Source organism: Sminthopsis crassicaudata, chromosome 4 (genome assembly GCF_048593235.1).
Source record: "Sminthopsis crassicaudata isolate SCR6 chromosome 4, ASM4859323v1, whole genome shotgun sequence".
Classification (NCBI taxonomy): domain Eukaryota; kingdom Metazoa; phylum Chordata; class Mammalia; order Dasyuromorphia; family Dasyuridae; genus Sminthopsis; species Sminthopsis crassicaudata.
The window spans coordinates 190,863,332-190,873,463 of record NC_133620.1 but is presented as its reverse complement, the minus strand read 5'-3'; positions in this window follow the sequence as shown (position 1 = coordinate 190,873,463).

Genomic DNA, 10,132 nt, shown 5'->3' with positions numbered 1-10,132 from the left:
ATTTTGTCAGAGGAGGAATAGAATGAAACAAATTGACAAGAGAAACAATTGGTCTGGTTTTTTTTGGGGGGTAGGATGTGGCTGGATGGTGTTACTGGGCTTCCTCTACAGATTGAGGGAGACAGCGAGGAGATACTAACAGGACAGAGATGGCTGTGCTATGTCTGTGCTCTGAGGCTCTGAGAATGCACTGAGTCACTCCTGGTGGGGGTGTGGGTGGCTGGGTTCTGAGAAACACTGGCTTTCTGGTGTTTTATTGTTCACCTCCGGTGTTTCCACCCTCTCTCTGCTGCTCCTGACTTGCTGCCAAGACAGAATATCCACACTGGCGTAAAAGTCTTTTCACAGAAAAGGAAGAGATTGTACCCCTCCCCCTTAGGGTCTGAGCTGCTTGTCTTGTTCTGGCTGTCTGCCCTCAGTCTGTGCCCAGTCTGTTCAACTCTCCCCCAAGCAAACACAGACCTTCTCTGGCGAATTTCAAGGATGTCGTCTGTTGGTGATTATTTGTGGGTTTATTTTCCGGTCAAGCATTAACTCCGAGGCTTGTCATGAAGTAAGTCCTGAGAGAAAACACGGCACTCAAGCAGCTGTCTGCCTCCACACCTCCATCTTGGCCAAAGTCCCACATCATTTATTAATGATGTGCAAGTCATTGAACTTCTTTTTGCCTCAATTTCCTTATCTGTAAAATGATGATAATCACCTATCTTGCAAGTTTGTTGAAGATCAAATATGATAATAATCATAAAAAGCTTAGCATAGTGCCTGACACATAGTAAGAGAGTAAGTACTATATTATTATTATTATTTATTATTATAGAGTTAGATAAGTACCAGTCATCTAGAAATATGATAGCTGTAGGTATAGAAAATGTAGATATGGGGAGGCTTCATAAAAGGGACAGGAGCTAAGGCATTGTAGGAAGGATATTAAGACTATATCAGGGAGCAAGTAAGATATTAGACAAAGAACGATTAGGGAAAAAAAACAAGGGTTATTGGCATAGTGAAGGAAACAATCAGATTTCTTCCAATAAAGCCATTTCAAACTGAAACAGAAGTTTCCATCATTCAGTATGAATTGAAGTACAAATTAAAAAAATAATTATATTCATGTTAAGATAAATATTTATATCATAACTTTCTTATATTTGTGTTTCAGTAGCCATAAAATACATTTTACTTAACCTTTATACATCATTTCAACCAATAAAGTTTCATTTGATATCCCTAACAATCCTGTCATGATAATAATCAGTGTTGGACTCAGAACTGGTGCAGATGCTGTACTTGCTTCCAATCTACTAAGAGACTCATCTACTTCTTCTGGATTGCACTTTATACACAGTGATTGGCTTCAATTTGAGGAGAGAATGAACTGTTAAAAGAGGGTGAAAATTATTTTACTCACACTTTTTGGTCTAATATGCCTAATTTAAGAGATGCAAGGGAAATTACTTAGTGCTTAGGTTTTAATTTATATCTTCTGTTACTCTAAATCAAATAGTAAAAATGTATTTAATGCAAAATATGAATCAGGTATAAGACCACTATTTATTTCCTTTTTACAAAAAGAAGTGCTAAATACAAAAGCTTCACATAAACATTCATTAATAAATAACTTAAAGGACTATGTTACAAACTATTGTTTTATTGTCCTAGGAGGATTAATACATAAACACCAGATCATGAGTGAATTTGTAGGAATGTTAATTCACCTTTCCTGTTTCACTATTGTCAAAAAAATTTCACAAAAGTCCAGGTTTTTTTTTTTTTTGACAAATTAAACCAGAGATGGAGTACCTATTGCATTAATAGCTGTTTTCTCCAAAGCAGAAAATAATTCTATGCCACTTAGCTGACTTTAATTAGAATAACTCACTTAAATTCACATAATAAGTGAAAAAAATGGAGTTAGAACTAATTCTTCTGAAGCCATTTAGTTTCTAGTATAACATACTTTCTTTTTGACATAGGGTATTATTCTGGTCAAAGAATTACCATTCTCCTATTCTAAAAATATATATATTTTTTCCTTTTTGTGAAACGATAACTATTGTTGCTACTCTTATGGCCACTCAAATCTCATCTAAATAAATAATTCATACAAATTCATAGACATGATTTGAGATTATATGTTGATAAAAAATGATGACCTAGATGTTATAGCTATGAGGAAGAATGGAGACTTAATAAGTGATGGAAGAGTTTGATTCTTTTGCTACAGTGCTAATGTCAACTGGAATAAATAACACAAGAAATAGGTCATAGAGAAGAGCAAAAAAAAATCTTGTTCCAAATCCCCAAGCTATCTTAATATGACTTTGAAGTTGTCACAAGCATTATGTTAAGTAATGGTATTTGCCTTTTTGGAGCACCATCCGGAACAAATCAACATTCAGAGAAAATGCATGGGGGCAGCTTTTGCAACTGTACTGAAATTATATATAGATGGAGATATCAGTGAAGGTCATAGACCAAAGAAAGTGCATGACAGATAACAAGATTGTCAAGGCATACGTTAGAAAAAGTTTAAATTCAAGAGATAACTTGAAAAGTCCAACTATCAAAACAATATTTCTTTTAAATTGATACAAAAAGCTTTGTGGAAAAATGTATTTCCTATTGGTTGAAAATATTTTAATGACTTGGATTAGAATGGTAAGAAAGGAAATTATACCTTCCAAAACAAACAATATCCCAAATGCCCAAGAATAAACAAATAATAACAAAATCAGCATTTCATATTCAACAATTTCAGCAAATTTAAGTTTTATCTATCTCATATACAAATAGATAGGTAATGCAGAAAGAAAGCAAGCTAGCAGAAAGAAAGGAAGGAGGGAAGAGAGGAAAGAAGGAAGGAAATTATAAAGGAACAAAGGAAGGAATGGAGGAAGGAAGAAAATAAATCCTGGAGTGATTTAAAGAGCTAGGCACACTGATTTGTTTTTAGTGAAGCTGTGAAATAATTCAACCACTCTCGAAAATAACCATGCTCCACCTTTTCCTCAATTATAACCAACAGTAGTCCTACAATCCAAAGACATCAAAAGTCCTATGTATACAAAGTATTTATTATTACCCTTTTGTGGCAAAAATAGGAAACTAAGGATATGTCCATCAACTGGAGATTAAGTGAACAAATTGTAATATAATAATATATTGGTACTATTGTACTTTTAAAAATGAGAGAAAATACATAAATAAAATAACAAATTAGATAAACTAATGGGAAGAAACATTGATAAATGAAATTATAAGAAGGGAGAACACAATAATTTCAAAAGGAGAGTTGAGTCAAAACATTTGGGGAAATTTCAGTAGTAAACTATCACTTTCATTTGGAAGGATTATGAACATTTTATGGAGATAATGAAAGTTGAACCAAACCTTGAACATGGGGTGTGGGGGTAATTAGCAATCAGAAACAGAGAAAGTAAAAGGAAATTATTTATTTTACTCTGTAAAATAAGGATATTGTTGGAATATACAGGAGCCACCTGATAGTGGCTGCTGGAGATCCAATCCAGAATGGATCTTCTCTTGTGAGAAAACGATACAAGGAGACTGAGAGGCAGTTGCTGTTCTCTCATCTCTCTGACTGAGAGGCCGTTGTGTTGTCTGACATCTCTCCCCTTCCTTCTGCTTCCAATTTATCTCATTCCCAGTCCACAACACCTGTGTCAGCAAAGTCTGCCCTGCAACTCTTTCAGATGTTATGATCTATAGCTGTGAAAGCTCTCAGAGAATTGACCTGCCCCTTAACAATTCCCCATTTTTTTGTTTTTTTGCTGTCATTTTCCCCTCACAGCATGGTGCACACATCGAGGAATGCAAACACTATCACTTCTAGATGTTTGTAACAGGTGTTGATCTTGTGAAGTATCATAGAGGCAAACTTTCAAACGGAAAAGAGGATTGTAGTCAGAACAGGCATTTAAGTCTCTCATCAGTCTCGGCCCTTTGATGTGTTGGCCCATTTAATTATCCCGACTAAAATAGTCTTACCTGGGGCTCTTCTTCCTTTACTCTAGAAAGATCCTTCTCATGCACATCTCTGGTTCTTCTTATAATTCTTCTTATCTTCTACCCCACATTCAGGTACCATATGTTGGAATACACAGGAGAGCTGCTGGAATACATGGGAGCCACCTGACAATGGCTGCTGGAGATCCAACCCAGAATGGATCTCCTCTTGTGAGAGGATGTTACAAGGAGACTGAGAGGCAATTGCTGTTCTCTGCATTGTCTGACCTTTCTCCTCTTCCCTCTGCCTCCAAATTATCTTATTCCCAGTCAGCAATGCCTGTGTCAGCAAAGGCTGCCCTGCAATTCCTCCAAGTGTTACAATCCACAGCTGTAGAAGAAAATTGACCTATCCCTTAACAGAATATTATAAAAGTCATAAAAACAAATAGAGCAGCTAGTTAACTAATTTCTTCTGTAATGGTGAATTCTGAAAAGATAATTTAAATAAAAAATGTGGAATTCTTTGTAGTTAAAAATTGTAATAGATTGTAATAGATTTTTTTTCAATTTTTTTCAATATTTTTTCAATAGTAGTGGGAGAGACTTAAGGTTTTTTAATAGAGAAGTGATATTATCACAAAGGTGTATCAAAAGATACAGATATGTGGGAAAAATTGCTTGAGAAAAGGCAAACGCAAGAAGAAGGAAAACTACTTAGAAGGCTGATACTATGTTTCTGTTAAGAGGTAAAGGGAGGATGAGATGGGAGGAAGAAGGTCAAAAGGAAAGGACAATAAATGATTGTAATATTTGGACTAGCTTTCTGGAGGACCTTGGGATCAGCCCAAGTCCTTGGTCTTAGTGGAGAAGTGAAGGAGGCAGGACAGCCACCACAAAACTGTTCAAAGATGGAATGTCTCATTTCCAGTCCTTTTCAGCCCTTATATACCAAGTACAATTACATCATTACAGTATACTGAATGTGTATGAATGAGAGAACCATTATATCAACATACTAAGTACTAAGTATATGTGAACTACAGTCACATATACTTATACATATACACACATATATACACATATAGAGTATGGTCAATTTTTGTATAATTTCCATGAACTTCCAAGAAGAACATGTACTCCTTTCTGTATCCATTCAACTTTTCCAAAGATCTACCATACTTAATTTTTCTAGTATTCTATTTGTCTGTTTAACTTCTTTCTTATTTATTTTGTGGTTTGATTTATCTAGTTCTGAGAGTTAAAGATTGAGGTCTCCTACTATGATAGTTTTGCAGTCTGTTTCTTCTTGCAACTCTCTTAACTTTTCCTTTAGGAATTTCCATGCTATAACACTTGGTTCATATATATTTACACTTAATATTGCTTCATTATCGATGACACCCTTTAGCAAGATTAGTTTCCTTATCTCTTTTAATTAGATCAATTTTTGATTTTGCTTGATCTGAGATCAGAATACTTGAAGCATAATATATTATTTTTCAGCCCACCACCCTGGTAAAAGGTAAAGCTCATGATGTGCTTTCCTGTTCTGCCTCCCTGCTTGTGCCCTGCCTTCTCCCATGCCTGTGCCAGATCAAAACAGATATTTTCTGGCAATCTTCAAAATTACCTTCTTTTGGTAATTTGCTGCACTCCCAATAGCTGTAGATTCTGACTACACTATTTCAGAGGCTGAATTTTGTAATTAGTGTGAGATAGTAAGAAAGCTCAGAAAGAAATACATGTCCTCTCCACATCTTGGCTTTGCCTCCACATATGTGTGTATGTGTGTGTGTGTGTGTGTGTGTGTGTGTGTGTGTGTGTATGTGTGTGTGTGTGTGGCTGTGTCTGTGTATCACAATAGTCTTTTCATTTTTTTTTGTTTTTTGCTTGCATTTTGCTTTCTCATTTTTATTTTTTTCCTTTTTCATCTAATTTTTCTTGTGCACCATGAAAATTATGAAAATATCTTTAGAAGAATTGTGCATGTTTAACATATTGAATTACATACCACTTAAGGGAGGGGGTGGAGGGAAGAGAAGGAAAAATTTAGAACAAGAGGTTTTGACATGATGAATGCAGGAAATAACTTATGCATATGTTTTGAAAATAAACAGCTTCAATCAAAAAGAATATGGCTAGACCAGTTCTGTTCAAGATTTACCTCAATATTTTCAGCAGAATTCCATTGTGTTTTCAGCAGAATCTTTGTTCTTGGAATGATGTCTTTTACAGATGACAAGCATAGCTGAAAATAAAATAGCAGATTTACTCATTTCTGAACATCTCACTGTGCATGATTATTTGTTTCTGTGAAGAATTTAGTTAAATCAAGTTTCTGTGTACAGAATAGTCAATATTCATAAAAATGCTTTGCAAAGCTATAGGAAAATATTTTGCCACCAGAATCTCTTTTAAAACACATCATGACAATTATTTCACAATTCCCCAAAAAGTATTTATTTATTTATTTATTTATTTATTTTTTAAATTTTTTTTTTTTTTTAAGCAAAGATACCACAATAGTTTGTCATTTCCTTTTGCGGTTGATTTTATAATTGTGAAAACTAAGGCAAATAGAGATAAGTGACTGTCCTAGTGTGACACAGGTTGTGAATATCTAAGATCATGTTTGAATTTAGAATGGTGAGTCTTCCTATTTCCAGGCCTGGCACTCCAAACACTATGGTACAATCTCACTACCTTTTGGCTGTTCCTCACCACAAAACAAACTATAGTCCCTCTAAAGACACCATCACTGTAAGAGGTGATGCTTATCAAGACTTTGAAACTACAGAGATTTGGGTAGGATATATAAACTTCAGTCATTTATATAAGAATGGCTTTTGAAACCATGAGAGTGAAAAAGTAAATAATGAAGAGAGAGAAGAGAAACTAGCATCAGGAACACTGACAACATTCAAACTTAGGTGGTAGGAGGAAGAAAATGAAGAAATAATGAAGAAATCCAAAAAGGAGGAAAGGTAGAGATGTAGGAGAGAGAAGCTCTCTCTCCTGGAGATGCTCATAAGCATTATAAACTATAGGGGAACCCAGTTAGCCAGAATAATAAAGAAAAAAATCAATGAATTTAGTAGATTGCAAGATCACAAATTCAGAACTGAAGGGATTAACAATAACCTCTTAATTGCTATCAAAGCATTGAAATTAGTGGACAAAAATAACAGAAGGAATGTATGACAAAGTAATTAGGTTTATAAGAAAATGGCCCTAACATGTGTAAATGATGTCTTTATTTAAGACTCTCAAATTGTCAACTAGCTCCTTAGTCACAATATTTTAAATTGTACTCCAGGTAAGGTAACTAGAGGACCTAGTGTACAGAGCATTGGTACAGGAGTCAGAAAGATCTGAATTAAAATCTGGCTTGAGATTCTTTCTACTCTTATGACCCTGGTCAAGTCATTTAAACCCATTTGTTTTCATTTCTTTATGTGTAAAATGAACTGGAAAAGGAAATAACAAATCATTTCAGTATATTTTTAAGAAAACCCTTTAAATGTGATAACAAAGAGTCAGACATGACTGAAATGATACAATAGTATGAAAAGCATGTCATAACAACACAGTCACTTAAGGATGAAAACTCTTTGAACATCTTTGACCAAAATTCTAAACTCTGCTAACATGGTATAGAACCTATTGAGTATATTCTATTATATAAACTCAGTATATTTCTATGGAAACCAAATTATGGTTCTCAGAGAGAAATCAGTTTCAAAAGGTATTCATTCAGTAATTCATTTGATTTAGAAAAATACTCTAAGGGCAAATGTGTACTAAGTGTATCACTTTCTTTGATAAAGCCAAGTGTAGTTGTTGCAGGTAATACAAATAAAGTATCACTTTTCATCTTATTTAAGCTATTCCAATGTGAATGGAAAGATAAATGGATTTTCCATGCTCTGAAAGATAATGACAAAGGCTGCCTGAATGCATAAGCAGTTTGAAAGGATACTTATAGGTGAAACCATTGAGGGGGCAGCTGTTTGAACAGAAGAACATTTGTATGGTAACCATTCTAAAATTAAAAGAAACCAAATTCCTTAATCTAATGGATCTATTTAAGAAATGGAAATAGAATTAGTAGTAGTAGTGGAGCAAAACTCCATCTACTTAATATAAATATAATCTTGATAAGTTTTTACACTTTTGTAAAAGGCAATGAAAACATACATGGTGGAGAAAATGCTGCAATGCATTACAAAATGTTAATAAAAAGGCATAATATAAAACATGTCATAAAAGAAATGTATTGATGTCAAAAATGAGATGATCACAAAGTGAGAGAACAGATAACAGCAAAATAGCCTATATGTTCTATCAGCTTCATAATGTTAAAAGAAATTAAAGGCCTCAGAATAGTGGTTGAATCCCCTCCAGTGAATTTATAGAATGATAGTTAGAAATCCATAAAATGAAAGGGCAAAAGTTTTTTTTTTTTTTAATTATTAGATTTATGGAAGGATTATCCATATTCATAAGATGACAAATGCTTTTGAATTATTAGAAAATGGTCATACGTCCGGGGGCGGAGCCAAGATGGCAGAGAAGATACACGTGATCATGTAAGCTCCATTCTTCCCTCACTACCAATTAGATAAATCAGCCTCAAAAATAGCGCTGGACTGATAGAAACCACAAAGGCTGGAAGCACAACTTACCAGCTGAAGAGAATCTGGAGTTTCAACAGAAAAGGTCAGTTCCCAGGGGAGGAAAAAAAAAAAAGAGGCCAGCACAGACGGTTGGGTGTTGGCACACTGTGCCGATCTCGCTGGGGAGGGCTCTGGGATCACAGAAGCCACTGAGATAGAAGAATCTGGCACAGGCTGTTAGCTCTTCTCTGCTTATAAAACAGCAGTTCAGAAGAGAAATCAAGCCACTTTAAAATATAAGCTAGATACTAGAACCACCCCAACTCGGAAGTGACTCAGCAGATCTCCACACTGTGGGTGTGGCCTACTTAGGCTGTCAGGGCTTTCACCTGGGGGTAGTTAAGAGATTTAAAAGTGGGCGGGGCGGTAACTCATAGTGCCTTGCTCTGCTGGAGGCTGTGGAACTCAGCCCCAGAAGTCCCAGAGAAGCAGAACCTTTGAAATAGTGACTGTGGTTTCAGGGCAGACACTTCCAGTTTGAGCACAGGGGCTTTTCACATCACCTGCTGCTGACATCCACGCCCCACCAGGACGCATAGGCTGGGCTTTGTGTCACCTTTACTGTTCAGTGTTAAACCTCAGGAAAGTCGCTAGTACACACAGCTCCCTCACAACGCAGTCCTGCTAATCACCTATGAGGCACTTCCAGGGAGGGGGTGGGGAACTCTCTCCCAGAACTCTCTCTTAGCTCAGGCACAGGAGCCGCTGCATCCATCAGGTCTGGGAGGAAGCTGGTAAAGAAATAAATAAATAATTTCCTATTCCAGGGACAGACCCCAAAAGAATTTCTAAATATGAGTAAAAAGCAAAGAAAAACTATTGATTCCTTCTACACAGAGAAAGAGCGAGTATCCAACCCCGAGGAAGTTAACAGCACAGAGTCAGCAAATAACAACCTAAAGGGAAACAATTCCTGCCCCCCATCACATAACTCTTTCCTAGAAGAGACTATTAAAAAGTTAAGAGAGTTTGAAGAAAAATGGGGAAAGGAAAGAGAAGCTATGTTAGAGAATAATAACGTTCTGAAATTGGAGTTGGAAAAAATAAAGAATTCACAGGAGATGCAGGGAAACAAAATTTGTGAATTAGAAAAGGTTAAAAAAGCACAGGAAAGTAGGATTTCTGAATTGGAAAAGATAAAAAAGTCTCAAGAAAATAGGATTTCTGAATTGGAAAAAGAAAATAATTCTCAAAAAAATTAGGGAAATGGAAAAAAAATCAATAGAGCAAAATAATTCATTTAAAAATAAAATCGGGCATTTACAAAAAGAACTAAAAACTGTGAAAGAAGAAAATAACTCCTTAAAATTCAAGATGGAAGAAATAGAAATGAATGATTCATTGAGAACCCAAGAATCAGTCAAACAAAAAAAAAAAAAAAAAAAAAAAAAAGAAAAGCTGTAGAATAATGTCAAATACTTACTGGGAAAATCTATAGACATGGAAAATAGATCTAGGAGAGATAATTTGAGGATCATTGGATT